Source organism: Rissa tridactyla, chromosome 5 (genome assembly GCF_028500815.1).
Source record: "Rissa tridactyla isolate bRisTri1 chromosome 5, bRisTri1.patW.cur.20221130, whole genome shotgun sequence".
Taxonomy (NCBI): domain Eukaryota; kingdom Metazoa; phylum Chordata; class Aves; order Charadriiformes; family Laridae; genus Rissa; species Rissa tridactyla.
In genome coordinates, this window is record NC_071470.1 from 30,017,489 (window position 1) to 30,036,774 (window position 19,286).

The following is a 19,286-nucleotide window of genomic DNA, read 5'->3' on the forward strand; positions in this document are numbered from 1 at the left end:
GTACCCCGTCATGATCCTACAGGTGGCTGGAGGGTCCCTACAGCCATGTGCCAAGGGAGCTCCACACCACCCACCTTCTGTGTGCAAAACTTACCTTAAAATATATTTTCTGATTTGTGAATCCACTGGCTGGTTTGTGCTGTCTTTTGTGGAAATCGTTTTGGGACTTTTCCTTTTACATGAGGATTGCAGAAGCCTCAGTTCCTTAGGAATCGGAGCCAAAAAAATTTCACTGCTCATTAAGCATCATATCTAAAAATAAAGTCTGCGGGCATGTATACGTAAACCACTTTCTGCCGTATTTGAGCAATGTAGCAAATCTATATGATAAAGGAAACAGCGGGTCCTTCAGCCGCGTAACTGAACCCAACTGGCTCCTTGCGAGCTTGTCAGAATCCCTTTCACGCATAGACTTCAAACCTCTGACGGGCTCTTGAGGATGCAGGAATGAACAAGTCTTAGGTGTAGCATCAGAAGAGACAGACTCTGAGCACAGCAGGAAAGCTGAAGGACTTGCTTTGATTTATGGACATCAACCGTCACACCTGATAATAATTAATTTAATAGATAGGGCTGAAATCAGTGTCTCCTTACCAAAAACCTGGCAGCAAAAGCCTCAAGTGAAACAGTAGAAACCTCCCTCATTTAGATCGTGCAATACCTAGACTGAAAAATTTTTGCTGCCGTGCCGGTAGGACTGATAATGTCACGAGAAGCTGAACCACTTGCTACTCTAGCAAAATGAGCTTTTTTTAAAAGACGGGCAAGTACAACGTACTGTGAAGTTGTGTGTGAGGGCCTGGGCTTTGAAGGATGAGGATCGCACGGCACGGCAGCCAGCTGACTTACATTTTCATCTGCAGATGCAAAGCTGACCCAGAGGGTGTTTCTAACCTACAAACACACAAGGAGTGCTAATCAAACGGACCAAGTATTTAAAAATTGTAAATTGAGCAGGAGCAGCAGCATGGGGAGGGGCTTTTCTTGCTGCCTTATGTAAGAAGAAAGCCAGATCAATATAGCATGATAAGAGACTGCTGCCAGGGAAACACACTGCTGGGGGGGGGGGGACGGTGCAGAAAGCATGCTCTTGGTATGCTGAGGCAAGGCCAGGCTTGGAGGTGCTCTCAGCCTGGGTGCCAGCAGGATGTGAGACGGCAACGTGGGCTGAGGTGGACAAACTGGGTGAGCCCTGGGGCTCCCGTGCAGGCAGCAAGGCTGCAGCAAGGCCGGTGCCGCTGCGCTTTGGCTGCCACCAAGCCCGTGGCATCACAGCTCCCACAGCTACCAACACCCAGACACAAACCCAGCTTGCCACATCAGCATGGATAACCTTCAACAAAAGCAGGGAGAAACAGCGCGTTGTAGGATCGCTAGGCTGTAAAGAGGAGGAAACAGAGGCAAAACCGTCTGCAGGCACAGTGGTGATAATTGCATCAGCACAAGGACCAGCACAGTTGATCTCAGCCCTATCAATTAAATTAATTATTATCAAGTGTGATGGTTGATGTCCATAAATCAAAGCGAGTCCTTCACGCACACTTGGGACCAGATTTTTAGCCCCTGCCAAACAAAGTATTTGTGCTGACATCAGCACAGCGCTGCTTCACGCTGCATGAGGATCTCCCCGTTGGCATAAATCAGCCTTGGAAAAACAGGCTCCTAGTTAATTTGCTGAGTCCCCCAAATACATTGACTTTTTTTGAAAAGAGCGGCCCCTGTCCCTCTGTGGAGCTGCATGGTTGTACGACAGGCAAAGAGCACAGTAGCAATTACTGCTGCAGTGGAAAAGGAAAGGTGTAAAAGAAAAATTGAAAGTTACTACGAAAAAAAAATGCTTATCCTTAACCAGCCTATTAAAGATAAACCATAGGGATTAATTAAACTAACTTGCCTGTAGTTAAATTACACACACATTTCATCCCAAGCAAACACGAGTGACAGTTCTATACTTCAGAGTTTTATAAGACAAAACCAGAGCAAGGAAAATAGCTCTGCTGTGCTCAGTAAATGTATGCAAACAACCACAGCAGGAAACTATCGTTAATAAAGCCCAGTTAGAAAGACATCTCCCGGATTCCTCAGTGTTACTTCTCTCTCTCTCTTTATTTTTTTTTTTTTTAGAAATCTAACCATCTTTTTTCAAAACTTCACATGTAGAAGACTTTTTCTGTGTGAGTTTTATGGTTTTTGGGAAAAGTGTGAAACATGGCCATTGCACCAATGGAAATGACTGATCAGATGCGACAACCTCCTGGAAGCCAGTGTGGCTTAACTGCAGTATGAAGTGGGGACTGGCTGCCAAGGCAGAGCCACCTGACTTACCTGCGACTCGGGGCTTCTGCTGCTGCAAGTTACTGCAGTGGGTGTCTATATGTATCACTAACTTGATTTTTTTACCTTCACTCTCATGCAGAAATCACCATCCATGTAGGATCTTCATGGCGTTTCTGTGACACTGATGGAAAGTGTGATGCCCATATGTGGGAGCTGCCATACAACAGAAAACTGAAAACAAAACAGCCATGTTTTCATGTGTTGTATCTTTGTCCTTCCACCCACATACAGCCTTGTATCACAAAAGGAAGGTAAGAAGTTGACTAAATATTTCCTTTTTTAAATTAATCTTTGATGGCCACCGTATTAAATAAGGGCAAGAGGCATGAGGTTTAGTTTGAAGCCCAGGCAAAAACATTTAATATAAAAACCTAATCTGCTGTGATGGAATTTCATGAGGAAATTCCTGGGTTTGGCATGGATTCTGGAAGAAGGAAAAATAATTGAACCGTTCACTGTTTCTTTCCTGAGGCAAGAGCCTTTTTCCTCCTTGGTTTCAAACATAAGTACTTATATTATAAAGGTCGGAGCATTTACCCATTACTGTCTGTGCCAATCTTCTCAGTTTAGCAAGTCAGTTCCAAGTCTTACTCCTCACAGACAACATTTCAGCAATGATTTGTGGCACTTCTTAACTTTTTGGTAAATAAAGAGTTTTCTATTCATTGTGGAAGATAGACTAGAAAAACGTTTCAAAGGAAATTACAAGACTCAACAGCTTAAGCCTCTATCTATCTAAGCCACTTTTTCTACCACTAAGGTAGAAAGTCAGTGGCTTTAAAGCTGCTTTAGACAAATTTGAAGATTTTACCCTGGTCTTGACCTAGAGCAATTTACAAGAACCTGAGGAGATGACAGATCATCCCACACAGCCCTAAACCAGCCTGTCAGACATCATTTGTGTTTGCTGCATCTCAGAAGTCTGCTGTCTCCTCTAAGAACAGAGGTAATGACCAGGATGTATTCCCTGTGGCAAATTACATCTTCCCTAAAACCTGTACCGATCATCTGGATTTATGAAACATTGCAGAACTCTGTGAAGGGAAACCAAAGTAACAAGTGTATAATCTCTCTGTAGTCTAACATGGAAGTGATAAGCATGTAATATTAGAATATTTGTTGAAAAATATTTCCTAAAAAGTCAACTGAAAGGAGAACTCAGGTATCTCGGAAGCATTTTACATATTAGCACTAGAGTATTGGCTGAAAGATCACAACACTCACATTCAGCCAAGAGCAACATTGGCCAAAGAATGTTAAATTTGTACTAAAATCTAGTTAATTTTTTTTATGGACAAATCTGGAGAGATCCAGGAAAAAAAATTTGAACTTAGAGAATTCCAACATGATAAAAATTTTTTCTGATTTACCGCAACCTAAAAACTAGACCAGAAATTATAAATCAATTAGGTGTTTTAAAAAACGAAAATCTGTTTTTTATGAGAGTAAAGTAGTTATTTTAGCAGAAATTGAGTTTGAGAAGGGAAAAATACATACGGCAGGGAGGAAGCTGGAAAGGAGGGGAGAAAAAACAAACGAAAAGGAAAGCTGAAAAGTATTGAAAAGGAAAGTTAAAAAGTATTGTGAAGGAAAGGGAAAAGGGAGGAAAGAAAGAGAGAGGAGAATTACAAAAGCTGAATCACCTGCAGATATTATTTTCCAGCAGAAATTACAACTGCTGAGGAGAGCAGAGGAAAATAGAGGGATGGAGGAAAGTAAAATTAAACCAGGTAGAGATAAGGATAAGTAATATAAAAATTGCATTTCATTCTTAGGCCCTAAATTGATGGGTTTAGGAACAGCCTCCCTGTACAAATGACCTGTTCCTTGCCATAATCATTTATTGATGTTGACCTGCTGCACAGCAATTGATGAGACACAAGCCCTCTCAGCGTCTGCCCTCTTTCCTTGTTAAGGTACTTTTAATATTGATGGACGATATATTCTGTGTAGATTAATGAAGCCTACATAGGAAGTGTATATTAATTTGACAGAACTACTCAGACTCATCAGAAGTCAATGGGAAGTCTTTGCATGGCAAAAAGTAAAATTTAGCTCTCAGTCCTGTAGACTTATATTTCTTACTGGACCTTTTAAAATGAGCAGGGTTGTTGGAGTCAAACTCCATTGACAAATGTTAAAAAATTCTAAAAGTTCTCGGAAGCAGCAAGATACTCTAGAAATGTTCCACAGTTAGATACATTTCTAAAAGTGTTTTGACGAGGATAACCATTATATATTGTGAGGTCTAAATAGCATTCCCTTGTTCATAAAACTTTTATTCAAATAAGGCATCTTGTTAACTTTAATAAGCATATTGGAAAGGCTCACCAGCCTCGGTTGGGGTTACGTTAATCCTGCTGTAAGTATCTAGAAGAGCACATTAACTTTAGCTACATCATACACTCAAAGAAACGGTCAAAGGAACATTATGCAGATAGTGGAGTCAAACATTCAGCAGCAGAAAATGCTGAGAACAAAATTACCTGCGCAATGTCAGTTCAGGTCTTGGTGAATAGACTTTCTTTTATGTGCTTTAGCCACATATAATATATAAAGATGCTTTTCCTCTGGGTTCCTGCTTGAATCCAGGCAGAAGACAGGTAGTGCTCAGTCAGTAAGCTTCAATTTTTCCTCATTATGAATGATTGAATCTGCATTGGGAAGTAAAATAGGCATCTTGGAAAAACACTATTTACTTGTACATCTCATGCAATAATATCATCCCCTTATTTCCCATTTTACAGAGAGGGAGCTTAGTCACAAAGCGTAAAGGCAAACTTAAGGCAAATATGTGTGTGATTGACTTAGCATATATGTGAAAACTACTGCAGTGGACAAGTTTACTTTCCTGGCTTTCCCTTAGTTGCATTTTGGTCAAAAGAACAACTTTACTCTCATCTTTTTCACCATATACCTTCTATCGTCTAACAAAGGAGCAGAGCAATACAGAGTCGTCAGCAGAAAAGGCCCATCTGTGTGCTTGGTGGAGCATGATGTGGGTAAAAAGGTGTTTTATGTCATCATGTTAATTATCCATGTATCATAAAGCCTGAACTCATGGGATAAAGATAACCAGAATAAGTGGCACAGCAACTTAAGTTTGGAATTTCATAATCATTGAATACTTTGCATTGTTCTATTTTGACAGAGGGTGTTGTTTGTTCTAAAAAAAACTTTAAAAAATGTGTAAATTTAGAAATATGAAGTTGACCTTCATCTTGGTCATCAGAAAGTGCAGTCTATGTTATTAGTACTCTCCTGTCTGTCACCTGAGAATGGCGATTAGGTAGTTTATCTGGGGACTATCTCTGGGAGAAAGACTATTACACTCTATCAGACTCCCAACAACAAAAAGAAGAGAGATAAGAAACATGCAGACTTTGGGGGAGAGCATGGTTTCACAGCCCAGACTTACTCCTGTCTGAGCTTCTATGGAGTATTATGGCTTTTCCTCTGCACTGCACTATTAGTCCTACTTCCCCCCTCGGGGGCAGTTTGCATATCAAACTCCATTCATTTTTTTAGCTGTAATGTTGTTTTTTTAAAACTCTTCTTTTGATTTATAATACAACACGTCTTCTTTCTTTCATGGATTTTGGCATCTCCACTATCTGGCTTCCAGTCCTACTTTCTCACTTTGGATCTCCACATAGTATGACTTACTTTTTGTCCCAGGTTTACTATCCAGCCACATCAAAGTCCCTATAAGCCCCTGAGCTCTGCAGCCAGTCTGCCTCCTCATCCTTTGCTTTCTCACTGCTACTGCCTGGAGAGCATGAATGGGCCTTAATGGCCCTGACCCAGCCTCACCTGGGACCTCTCCTCACCCCCTGACTATAGGCCCAGGAACCTCATTTAAGGTCAGACCTGGTTCTGACCTGAGTTATGCTGTAGGTGTATCTGTCTCGAGTCCTAGTTTTTGGCCCTATCTCCTGGATGACCCTTAGACCTATGTTGTAGCCTTGTCTCCAGACCCATCTCCTGCTGTTCCCAAATATCCTATGGAGACTCTAATACTCCAGACAAAATCCTTGCTGTTGCACTCCAGTCTCAGCAGTGATGACCCAGAAACTGTGGAAGGTCAGTAACTGAGTGAGTACAGTTTATGGGGTACAACCAAATGGCAGCAATGAGGTTGCAGTTGCTAAAAACTGAATCCGCATATAAGTGAAGCGTCAAGTACATTTAATTTGCTTATAGTGAAATCCGTAATAAAATCCACTGACTACTTTGATATTGCTAGAACAAAATACCTTTTTAAACGTAGTGGGCTCAGGCTAACAGGGGCTTATTTAATGTTGATCTAGCAATATCAAAGTGCTTAGACTAAGTTACAAGGCTTGTAGTGTTTTATTATGAGATGGTTCTGAAAGAACAGTTAGAAAAACTCGTATCTATTGAGTTGATGAATGTTTTATTGACTTTTAAAGCAATTTACAAGCAATTCCTGTTTAGCCCTAGTGACAACTCATTCTTATAATCTACGTGAGTTGGTCTGTAAGATTGTCAGTTTTCAGATCAGGTTGCCTTGTTAGCTTCAAGATTTTTTCTGCCTTGGGTCAGTAATTGGGGTCATGGGATTTTTAGGTTGTATTTATTGTTTTTAACCAAGCCAAAAGACTGCCCATGCTGTGGAAAACTCAAAACATGCAGAGCCATTTTGAGGAATTTGTTGTTACGAGTTAGCATATAGGCATTAAAATGAAATGTAACCTGCCACGTTTAAATGGACAACTCTAGAATGTGAGTGGGTTATAATTATTGTCTGATTAGCAAGTACTTCCTCCTAGTGATGATGTCCCAACAGCTACTATTTTAGAAGAAAGCCAAGGAGTCCGGAAAGAGGCTTCAAGAAGGCGGCTGATACTATACATCAGTTTTTTCTTAGCTGTAGGATTCAATTCTTTCTTTCAATTTTAACTACTTAATTGCTACACTTTTGTTCATTAATCTGTTTTGCTGAAAATTAATTAATATAATTTCCACTTCTTTATTAAAACAGTACTTCCTGTGTGCTCAGTTCCATTCATGGGAACTTTAAACTTTATTTAAGGGCTTCAGCCAGTTTCCAAACCCTCTCCATATAGATATCAAAACTGACAAACCACGCAAAAATCATTCCTGAAATCAGCGATAAAGTCCAAGACAGACGTGCAGGTGTTGTGTTTCTCCCACTTGCAGCTGAATAGCAACTTCCATCTCTTATTCAGCAACACATTTAATGATGCGATAATGGCTTTTGTTGACAAAGGCTTTAATCCAGGGTATAGGGTACTAGGCTTTTTTGAGTTTGGCTGGCAACACCAATGCGATGCTCTTCAAGTCATAAAGAGGAGCTTGAGATAATTGTTGTGGATCTAATGTAGCAGACTTCGTAATGGCTACAAAATGTTGAATAATGAATCATATCTTTATATCATTTTGAACAATAAATAATATAACACGGTTCTTGGATTTGACTATAGGTGCGGCTAATGTTCCAGCTATATTTGGAGCTGGATATTGAACACAGAGCATCTACAGTAGATACAGTTTTTCAACAGTTTATCTATTAACTAAAAATACCGGCTCTATTCACCTAAACAATTTACAAAACTGCTCTATTTCTGAGTAGAAAAAGTGCAATCATGGAATGTAAGTCATAAGTCATCCGGGGAAACAGACTCTACGATTCCTACGGCAAAGTTCAAATAGTGCTTTGGAAAGAACTGCTTTAGTTTTAGGTTGTGTTTCTGTTGTCAGCGCTGGAGCTGGCTGCGCCTCCCCATGTAGCAGTGGAAGGGATGCTGGCAGAAGTGAGGAGCTCTGCAGTATCTCTGCTGAACGCCTTTCAACCTCAAGCAGTCTTGCTAGACCAGGCTCAAGAAAATTTTCTCGTGCAAAAATATGATATTTCCATTTTTTTGAACCCTCCCTACAGGCAAATGCAGCACAAGGTAATTCAGTATGAAACAGAATCTGCTGTGGAATAGCGTGAAGAGCTCGCAATGAAGTCCACCTCACTTTTCCTTCAGAAATGGTTTCTGATAAGGAATTAGGCAGAACTTGCATACGCCACTTTTAGCTTCTTTACAGCACTGCTATACTTGCATAAGTCTGCTGTTAAGGGTAATGCCAAAATAATTAAACAACCTGTATCTAGAGAACTGTCCTGGACACTAACAGGGCAGGGGCAAGATGGGGAAAAGAGCTAGAAACAAAGATGTGATGTTAATTGGGGTTGGGAAGCAAATAGCCTTTTTCAGCAAGGATTTGTTTGCAGAGGATAGGAAGAGCTCAGAAAATGCTTTCCCAGGATGCACTTTTTGCCTCTCTCAACTTCCATTTTCCTCTTGGCCTATGTCAGTGATTTGATTTGGGAGTGTTGACTTCTGGAGTTGGGTTCCCTCTGTCCCCTGTCAATTGATATCTTAAATTAAAAAAAAAAAAAAAATCTAAGGGAGATGCTTGATGTTATCTATTGTTTGGAAAATACTTTATTAGCTGCACTATAATTCTTACATGTCTAGAAAGCACTATTCTTTCAGGCTACTGTGGGTAACAATATAAAAGAAAAATTAAGTCTCCTCATTAGCTGTTCTCTTGTAGCCTCTTTAGGGAAAAGTTTATTTTAAAACAGATCTTGAGTTTATCACGAGGTATTGAATAACATTTTGTACACCCTGGTACAGGTACTAAGACTTCAGTCCAGACGGCATCAAAAAGTATATGTTTGCATAATTGTCAGCAGTTGGAGGGATGGATGGGCCTGGCAGCTGGACTACTACTTTGGTTTCTCTAGTGTTAAATTCACTACAGCCCCAAACACACATCAGGGTTTTCTTGGAGCTAAAATTACTCCATTAGGCTGTGAGTCACACCCGAACCCCACTGCCTTGCAAGACGACGTAGTGTGAGTGGTGGTTGAAGGGCGCGTGGGAACAGGCGAGAGCCTGGATGTGCCTGGGGTGGGCATGTGAACAGCTGAATGCCAGCAAAATCACCTCTTCAGAACAGCATAATTTGCACCTGAAGAAGAACGGGTCATTAAAGCCCCAGGACTGGGGAGCGCAACTGTGCTCCTGAAATTCTCTGTGCTGAGATCTAGAAGTCATAGTGCAAATTCGGGAGGAAAAGAAGAAAAAAAAAAAACCCCAACCATTTGCTGTCTCTCTGCACATCTGCTGACACAAAGGCATGGGACACAGCAGACATCTGCAAAGCTCTGTGGCAAATGGGTCAAAACACTGAGTGGGTGTCCCTAGCTTTGACTTTGCTGGGCTACTTAGATGTCTCCCTTTTCTAAGCTAATGGTTAAGGTCTATGTAAGAGCATACTGTAAATCTGCCTTTTCGAGGGGTTGGTGAAGTGTTTAGACCTCATGAAGTGACTAGCTAAATTAGAGGAGATGCGGATTTGTATGTAGATTGTAATGTGGATAAATAAACTAAGCAGAGACAAGAATGCATTGCTCTGAGAAAAATTCACAGAGATGTTGAGATGTCGCAGAATGAGACAGCACAGAGAAGGGTCTTTGTGCTGCAGCCTAAAACCCATCCGTGCTAGCTTGAGACCACTCTCTTTGCAAATAGATGGCATGGTTTTCCTGTTTGTGACAATGGAATTTTAAAATGCCTTCCCCTACAAGACACCCTGTAGGTCTTTCCCACACGGTAAAAGGTAGAGATGAAATTTAAGCTGCCTGATGATGGATTATTTGTCTTGCCTGAGTGCCTGGCTGGGGCAGTGAGTTACGTGTTTCTACCACTTGCCGTGGGAACCGCACGGAATTTAAATATCAGCAAAGGATATTTCATATAGATACATTGGCATGATCATTTTTGTCACTGCATGCCTGTTTAAAATGAATTCTCTGATGATAGGCTAAGGAATACTTCTTACAGCACTATTTTGGGGGAAATTTGCTTTTGCTTTGCTGAACTTACTGAGGTGTCGAGCACTTCTGCAACGGAGCAACGAGCAACTTCCACAGCTGAGTCCCACCACCCTTGGCTTCTGCCGACTTCTCTGCGGAATGGAGGTGTTCAGTACAGTGTCCTGTAGGACTGCACTCTCTTCCATTAGGAAGGTGCAGTCATTAACTAATGTTTTGAGAGGGAAAAAAAATTAGGAGATACGAAGTCACTACCAGTTGGCAAGAGGTTTGCATACAAATCTTCTGCTTCCCTCAGGAACAATTAAATGAACTCAGTTATATTTGCATATAAAATAGCTTATCTTTTCCCTCATCTGAAAATAGGTATTGTGAGATTCTTCTCTTTTTCCTCCCAAGAAATCGCATGAGGATTATTTAATTGGAAAGTTTAAATCTGTTTTTCGAAAACCAAATAGAAAATGAGATTTTGTATACTTTTCAAAATAATATTCGCAATTGGGAACTTTAATAACTTCATAATCTGTAGAGAAGTTGTATTTAATACTTTAATGAATTTATAATGCTTCGTGAAGTTATTTGCGCTTATTAACTTAAAAATTAGTTTTAGGTATTTTAAAAGAATCTTATTAACTAGTCTAGAGAAATGACAAAGAAGTCCTACTGCAATAGCAAGGCAAGCTTTCCAAGCTGTTAAACTCCTGAGAATTTGTCAGGAATTCAATACACCTCATTTTGAATGTGTGTTTCCAGACTGATTTTATAAGTTAAGATTCAATTTTAAATCTTGGGACTGTGTTATAAGCCATAAAATAACAATAAGTAAATCTCCTTAATGTATTTGAGTGGATTTTTATTTTTTATCTTAAAACTCAACCTGCAAGTGATTTCCTATCTGTTTCTGTGTTTCCTTAACACCCAAAAGAGCAGCTCTGTTCCACCCCACCTACATTGCACCTCACTTCTCCTTGGGGTAGGATTTGAAATCTCTTTTTCATGGTGACTCCAGAGCTTCTGGGCCATTTCTACATTAATATGTAATTTAGTCCAGTGGGCTTTTTTACAGGTTGGTTAGTAGGTCTGACTGATGAGCCATTGGCCAAATAAGTACTAGATCAGGGGCTTTCAGGACTAAATATGAGACCTGTTACTGAGAGTTAAACTCTATAGCTGGAAATCTGTCTGATTTGTTACCCAGGTGGCGTGAGGTTGCTCTAAAGCACGTTCATTATAACATGGGGTTTGCATGTGACTGGGAGGACAGGGTAACTCAGTAGCATCGGTGAGGGAGGCAAGGAAAGCCTTGAAACCCAGGGTTTTCCCAGTCTGGCTCTGCCTCTGGCTGCAGGCTCCTGCTGGCCTCATCCCTGCCTGCTTCCCTGCAGCATCCCCTCCTGTACTATCCCTGCATCTGGCATTTTGGCAGCACCCTACATACAAACTGGGGTCCTGGTGCTTCTCAAAGCCCCCCCTCCCAGTGCATATCAGGGGCGTCAAAGTGGGAGCAAACTAGATGTCCCAAGTTGCACCTTCTCAGGGTTCTGCTCTGTAACGGAGTCCTTTTGTACCTTCACTACTAAACACAAAGTCTTAATGCTTTGCCCAAAGTGTACTTTTTAGCATCCATATTTGACTGAAAAAGTTATAGTCCATATGTCAGCTGTGAAAGAACTTTTGAACGCAGCCAACTGCTTTTTCTTTCCATGTGAGAAGTTACAGTACAGCTCTGCTTCCAGGCTTGGTCAGGTTTTTTACTTTTTTTCATTGTAAAAACAGAGGAGAACTTGGAATTAGAAGTGAGACTGGAGATGTATTTTCTCCACGTCTTTACTTGCATCGAGTGCGACTTGTTATGAAAGCAATGGCTGCTTCTCCTCAAGAAATGCTTCAGTACGTGATTAATTTGCTGCCTGCATAGATTTTTGATGCTTCTTCACCATATGTGAATGACCTGCTGAAACGTATGTTTTTCAAATCTAAGCAAGAGTCCAGTGTTTGAAGCATAGTTCATGCGGAACTCAGCAGCACAAAGACCTGTAAGCCCTTTCCTAGAGATGACTCTTGCGGAGGGAGAATAAGGTCAAGGAACAGAGCAGCAGCACCAACAGATCGATGCCTGAATTTTTGCTCAGAAATGCTATACAGACATCCTGGTTCTTCCAGCTTCCAAAAGCTTGGCTTTTTATCAAAGTTGTGCATAAAGCATTGAGCTTTTTCCCCACCTTGGCTCTTATAAGGCAAGTAAAGTTACCCACGCGCTGTCTCAGAAATGCCTGTCTCTCTTTCAGGAATAACTGATTAGTTACAATCAAATCTGATAGAAAGGTGGGGATGTCAAAGATTTATAGATTCCGGGTCTGCTGGAGAACCCCTCTCTGTGCAGCCCTGAGCCTGTTGGCTTCATACTCACCAACGTTGTCGATGTCTCAGCGGCCAGCTGGCCGACCAGCTCACCTCTGGCTCCAGCGGCACACGGCCTGTGCCTTCTCCGTCCCCGCAGAGGCAGCTGAGGACGTGGAGGGGAGCTGAGGTTACTGCAGGGGAGCAGGGAGGGACGGGCGCAGAGCTGGGGAGTTGTACTGTAGCTGCAAGAAATCAGTCTTCATTAGTCCTGCTGCAAAGATTTGGAGTGATTCTTCTCTGTCTCTCAGGAGACCATCTTAATCATCTGGGACAGGGGAGTTCAGTGTCTTTCCCCTGATTGTCCCTCCAGAGGCTGCCCCTTTTGTATGGATAATCCGCTGTTTGGTATAGTAACACCAGGAACTTGCTAGAGGATATCAAGAGAATGCATCAGCCATAGCTGCACTACTCCTTGGCCCACTGAATATTGAAATGTTTTATGCCCAGTTTCAAAAGGAAAAAGGCATTACTTAGAGGATAAAGTACAGTGCTGGGGGGAAATAGCTCATCCCTCTTCTTGAAGCTGTTGCTGTCTCTGCTTACATGTTACAAGTCACGTGCATTTAAAATAAAAAGAGAAAAAAAAAATCTTGAAAGTCTTAGGGTAGGGGGAGGTTCAGAAAGATAGCCTGTTTCAGGGGGAAGAAAAAAAAAAACAAACAAAAAAAACCCACAAATTTTTTTTTCTTCCACCCAGAAACAAAGGCTGAAACAATGCCAATGAGATGTTTTGGAACGGTGTTGCAGGACAGCTATCTTAGACCCATTGCTTTGGCAAACATCTGGGTACCCTGAGAAACACCCCAGGCGTTGTTAATTCCTCCAGCACTGCAGGTCTTGGAAGAATGGTTCAGCAGGGAGTCACTGCTAGAAGCTGCTCAATTTTCTGATGATTTTTCTGCTGTGATTTTGTCAAGACTGGGCTTTCTTACAGGGATAATTTGATCCTTCAAAAATCAAGTGATCCCACTGAAACAGTATGTTGTTAGCATATTATCAGTCACCTTCAGGTTTCATCAGGTTTCTGCAAAATGCTCTTGTCAAGCCTGACAGAATTTTCATTCTCATTTGAAACTAATTAGAGCCTCTGCCTTACTTTGATTTTATAAAAGGCTGCAGCTGGGGAAAATTCAGTTACTCTTACAGCCCTAGCCCTAAGGAAACATCTCTCTATAATATAGTAGACATCTAGATGTAAACCATGTATTTTTACATGATGTTTACAGACAATATAGTGAGACATTTGCCAGTTTTAAGATACAGCCAAGCACTAGCAGTGTTTCTTTGTGTGCAGATAAACTCATATTGATTCCAAGACAGTCGAACAGAATTAATATTCTGGTAATTACCTATTTCCAATTAAAATATCATTGTGCAATGAATAATAATAAAAAAGAGACAAGACTTTCAAATGTTTGAGTGCCTTGAATTAATATTTATGAACCAAAAATAAATGTCCTGACTTCATAAGAGTGCTGTGTGCTCAGCAGCGTCTTCTGCAATCAACAAAAACATGGATGCAGCATAGAGCAACCTGGCTCTCTTCTGCATTTTAATTAAGGACAGGACATGCTGCCTTGCTAAGTGGATGAGGCTGCAGCACTTGGGTGAGGTGTAAGCGAGTCTGAGTTCCCTTGGTTAATGATGACAGTTTGCAGTAATAACTAGTCTTAAGAAGCAGATGTACTTAACGCTTTGAAAAGCACTCAGCAGCTTCTCCTGAAATCCTGGTTTCTGAAATACAGACCACTTAATTAGTCTCCTATTTTTTTTTTAGCTGCCAATCCATGAGGGTGACTTGTCTGGGTGTTAAGGCTTTGTTTTGAACTCAGCGGTGGTTTTCTTTGTCTGAAGATCGTGGGAGTATAAAAGAACAAATTACTACCATCCATTCCCCTCAAAATAAGCTTGCTTAAGCTCTTCCAAAGGCTATGGAGTATCTTTTTGCACTCGAAAGCAGCTGTTCTGCAAAAAGATGCAACTTCTTCCATCTGCATTTCCTGTCCAAACACCTGCCTGGGAGCTGGCTTAACCACTGCATCTATGGAGGTACAACAGGAGAAGACAGTTGTGATTCTCTCTGTGCTGCATCCAGATTTGCAGCGTTGCACTTGTAAACAGGGTTTAGGTGATATGGGACGCAACAGAGCAATTGCAGGGGGTTTGACCCTGCTCCCTGCAGTTCCTGGCTTTCCACGGGAAGGACACTGTGCTCTGATGCCTGTGAAGGTTCTGAGAAGGTGGTTGGACCAGCTGATAGATAGTGAGGGTTGACATATCAGCTTGTCTGTTTAGTGATGTTGTCTGTAGCCCTTGTCCAAGTGGACTTTTGCAGATATGTTCCTCAATGACATTCTCAACTTCTCAAGAGCCTTTGAAAAACTGCCCGGCCTTAGTCATTTTCCTGTTGCAGTGGGAGGTGCTCTTTTTATAAACAACATTTTCTGCATCATTCTACTGTGCATCTGGTTACCTGTTTAATTCTGGCCATCCAGCCAAGAATAATTTCCATAACTTCTTAGCCTTAAGTGTTATGGTATCACAGGCCCAGTAGAATTCTCCCATACGTATCTGTCAGGGACTGATTAGAGTGGATTTCAAAACTAGCTAATCAAAAAGCATTGACCTTCTTTATACCCTTCAGAGTGAGCCACTAGAGAAAGTGCCAGGCAAGAATTAGGGCCCCATTAGCCTCCTGCATGGTGTCTCTATCAGTTCTACCTCCTCCCTGGGACTCTACAGCGCTGTCTAATGTAATCCCACAGTGATGAGTGGAAGAAGTATTTTAATATCCTAAGGGGTGTGGTTTACTTTTTTGTTTTACTTCCACTCTTAACTGCAGATATCTAGCAAGTAATAAAATAAATCTTTCTTTGAAAAGAAAGATGCGTCATGGTATCAGCTGAAATTAAATTTGCGGGTTCTTTGCTAGCATAAATGGTAAACATATATCAATATTTTGTCAGTTTTAGTAATTGTTCCCTGAATTTTGTTCCATTTTAGCTTTGCTAAATAACATTTTGTTCTGCACAGGAATTACAGAGCAGATTGAACCCAAAGGACATCCAATCTAACAGTCAGATGGAGGCCAGTATCAGCTATTTCAGTGGAAGGTGGAAAAATTAGCAATCAGTAGACATCAGGTAAAAACATGTCATGTCAGTTCCTTGTATCTAATGAAAGATTGGTTTCCAGACTTGCATGTGGCATTTAAATCACTCCATTCACTTGGGATAGTTCTGTGAAGTGCTTTTATCAATATACATGTCCAATCCTCTGTCGCAAAAATAAATCTCTGCCCTCCTATGGTTTGATACTTCACTTCAAGTAGCATTTTGTCCCAGACAGGTGACCAGTGACCTTTCCTTAAAGGCAATTCTCTTGGTTCAAAACTCTTTACTTTCTCCATCTTTACATTCATTTCTCAAGTATGTCTGAAATAGTAATTTAAATAAGATGGGAAGTAACCTCTTTCATCCACACAGTTGTCTGGAGTCAGCAAAAATCCATCCCTGGCATCTCTGACGTGCCAGGGGAAGTTGGGAGAGCTGGGGAAGTTCAGCGCTCCAATGCTGGTGAAAATAACTCTGTGTTTCAGCATCTCTGTGCTGCCAATTTGCCTGTGGTGCCAATTTGCAGGAATATAGATTTCTCTGCTGATTGCAAGAACAGGTTTTTGGTTGACTGAAGGGAAATATTCTTTAAAAGTCTCCCAAAATATTGCCAGATTTAAAGTCTGATGAAAAACTTCATATACTCCTGCGATTGCCTTCCAGAACTGTATTTTCTTTCAGAGATGCTCTCCTTCCTCAGCGCTCGGACCCTGTCCTTCCCCAGCTTTTAAAACGCTGCTCTGGCTTACTAAAGACAAATAAAACTCTTCCATATCATAGGAGATTTCTGTCTGCTCGGAAACCTCTCCTATTTGCTTTTAGGATGAACAGCTGCTGATTGCAGGTGTTTTATGTGTTTTATGTATTACTTGCAGGTACCTGCGATCGGCTGGTAAGGAGGTATGTGGGAAATCAGCAGTAGACAGTTGCTTAAATCAGGCTGTCAGAGAGGTGAAATGGGTAATAGAGCCTTAAAACTCCTGAGGCTCCTGTTGAATTTGAGTGTAGTCTGCATGGCGTGATTGGGAGAGCATGGCGTATTCCATTTTTTAGGTAGTATTTGAGCCCTGTGCAAATACAGGAATTGTAGACAGGTAGAACTTCCTGTGTACAGAACTTCCTAGCCTTCTAAATGACGTTGTCTGCTGGGATCTGGATCTATGGATGGACAAAGACTGTAGGCAGCCCTGAGCTCTGGGGGTATTTCTCTCCTTTTTGAACTGTCGTGTCTGTGAGAAGTACCCGATCACTGATGGGGTTTTAAACTTTTATGGCTTCTGCTCCATGTTCTAAGGTATGCATTTTTCTCTTTCTAACTTGTCGTATTGAGATATTACTAAAGAGATCAAAGGCAAACATTTAATTTATTTCCTTAGTTCCTATTCCATTTTGAATATAAAGCCTTCATTACTGTCTTCCATTTAACAGCCCTCTGTGCAGCTAGCTCTTCCCAGTACTGCTGGTGCACTACTACTCTGCTGTAGTGCACCTTCACCCAGGCTGGGGTTTGATGGGAAGACCTTACCTCAAGGATTGCACTTTGGCACCTGTAATTTGATGCTGTGTGACTTTCCTCCATGTCTGTCTCAAACACCTCCAACCCTTGTTCTCCTGTTCTTGTGACGTGGGCTTCTGCAGCCCTTCACAAAAAGGCAGAGGGAGAAGGAACCGCACCGCGAGTCGAATCAATGCATCGATGCTGTGAACTGCAGAAGGCAATGCCCAGTGTTCCTCCTGAAAGTCGGGGGCTTAACAGCATTTAGTGCTAGCATTGAATTCAGGGGCTTGAACCAAAAAGGTGGAGGAAAACTTCTAGAAAGTGTTAAGAACTGAATGAGAGTACCTTTGAGACAAGACTGCAAATTCCACTGCTCAGGCCTCACCTCCTGCTCACTTGTAGGTAAATGTACCGCAAACTGTGACACTGAGCCATGCAGTGTACTAGCACGTTCACTATTCCAACTTGATAGAATTATGTGATTTTTTTTTTTTCTATGCCTGCACTATATTAGTTAAATTAGAAATTCAGCTGGATTTCATCACCAGCAGCCAAGGGGAGGTACTATAATTGAATCTTCACTTATAGCTTAATCGTACAATCAACAAAACTGCAAAATTTTGACAGAGAGCTAAGAAGTGTCATTTATGTCAAGCTAGCACTGATTAATTTATTGATCTGTTTCTCCTCAGTTCTTTATAAGTAATTATATGACTCTCTAAGTAGCTGAGACCTTACGCCGAGACCACACCGTGCTGTTGATATTCCTGCATGGTGACTGTGCCTATAACCCGTCCCTACGGAGCTGCTCTGCAGCTGGGCCATCGGTGTTCTGCGACTGGCTTCTCTGTTCAGCAAACTGTGACGGTACCAGGCCTGGTGACTGCATAACTGGTGGGTTTTATGCTGTCTATGTACCTATGACAAACATAGACCGTGAGCTAGAGGCTGCTTAAAATTGTACTGTTTTCTTCTTGTCAGTAGAAAAGTTTATCTTTTGCAGAAAAATCACATATATTAATATTTGGGGGGAAAAATTGAAGAAATCTTAGTGTTTGTTGGATAGAGGCGTAATGGCAAGGCCTGGGCACTGATATGAAAGTCCATGTAATATTCACAGAGAGATAAGATGAACTGAGGTTCCTAGAAGCATTGGAAATACTGTCTCGGTGCTGAATATTTAGGCGTTCTGAAAGCAAAGTTTTGCCTGGGGTATTTCTTTAAATTAAAAATCTTCACAAAACAAACCGTTATCTCTTAAAATCCCCTAAAGACATAAGCCCTGGTTTCTCTTACATAAAAGTGAAATATTAGGGATTACTGCATATTTTCCATTGAAACTAATTTATTTATCTTAGATTTTCTCCAGGATATAAAAATGGCATTTTCCTCTGTGTGTTGTCTCCTTGCACCCCATCACTGGGCTTTAGTGATTCTTAGAGAGATAACATCCTCCCTGTGCAATAGATTCTAGGCTGCCAGGATAACTACACTGGTTAGTGAACATCATCACTGAGGGCTAATGTCATTTCCAGTTTAGGTGTTTCCCACTAAAACGCATTCTGTTATCTTAGTGTGCTTGAGCACATGTTGACATTTTTTTCAAGTGCAGGCCATTTTGATGCATCTGGTTGAGGTGAAAGTAACGTGGAGAAACTGTGGTAGAGCCATGGATTTTCAGTGTGTTGGCTCGGCCAGGAAAAGTGGTTAAAATAATCTGGCTGATGGTGCCATTTCTCTGATTGTGTTAATCACAAGCAAGGAGGGACACTGCAGCTTGAATGCAGAGTCCCATGGGAAAACCCCAGTGGGAGCTATTCACGTTGACTTCGTTGCCACAACCAGTGTCCTGTGAAACTATGGCCTTGGATAAGCACAACACAGTATCGTTGAGCATGACCATGACGCAATGTTGTGTGCTGCAACTTGCACCTGTATGATGTAGGTACTAAATACTAGCAAGTCTGAGTAGTGGTGGTTGATATCTGTTTTGTGGGGGGGTTGCAGGCCGAAAGGAGTGGTAGAGGACCAAGCTGAGGCTGTACCTCATATTGACTGA